A 283-nucleotide genomic window follows, 5' to 3' on the forward strand; every position below is an offset into this window, starting at 1 on the left:
TTCATGATCCCTAATAGGCATAATAAAACTATAATTATAAAAAATATACAAGAGTATTCATTTCCTGGTTAGACTGGGTTAACCTGTTCCCAGGTGACCCTCCCCTGGCTCTAAGCTGATGTGTGTCACTGACTCCTGCGTGGGGAATGTAGTAAATGTCAGTGCGTGGCTTCCTGCCAGTGTATACTGCTGCTCCAGGAACAGGAAACCAGCACTGACAACGTGGAGAAAAGTTTCTCAGTGATGCAAAAAAAGAAAAAAAGTCCCTCCCACTAGAAAAAGT

Source organism: Bufo gargarizans, chromosome 6 (assembly GCF_014858855.1).
Source record: "Bufo gargarizans isolate SCDJY-AF-19 chromosome 6, ASM1485885v1, whole genome shotgun sequence".
NCBI classification, from domain to species: Eukaryota; Metazoa; Chordata; class Amphibia; order Anura; family Bufonidae; genus Bufo; species Bufo gargarizans.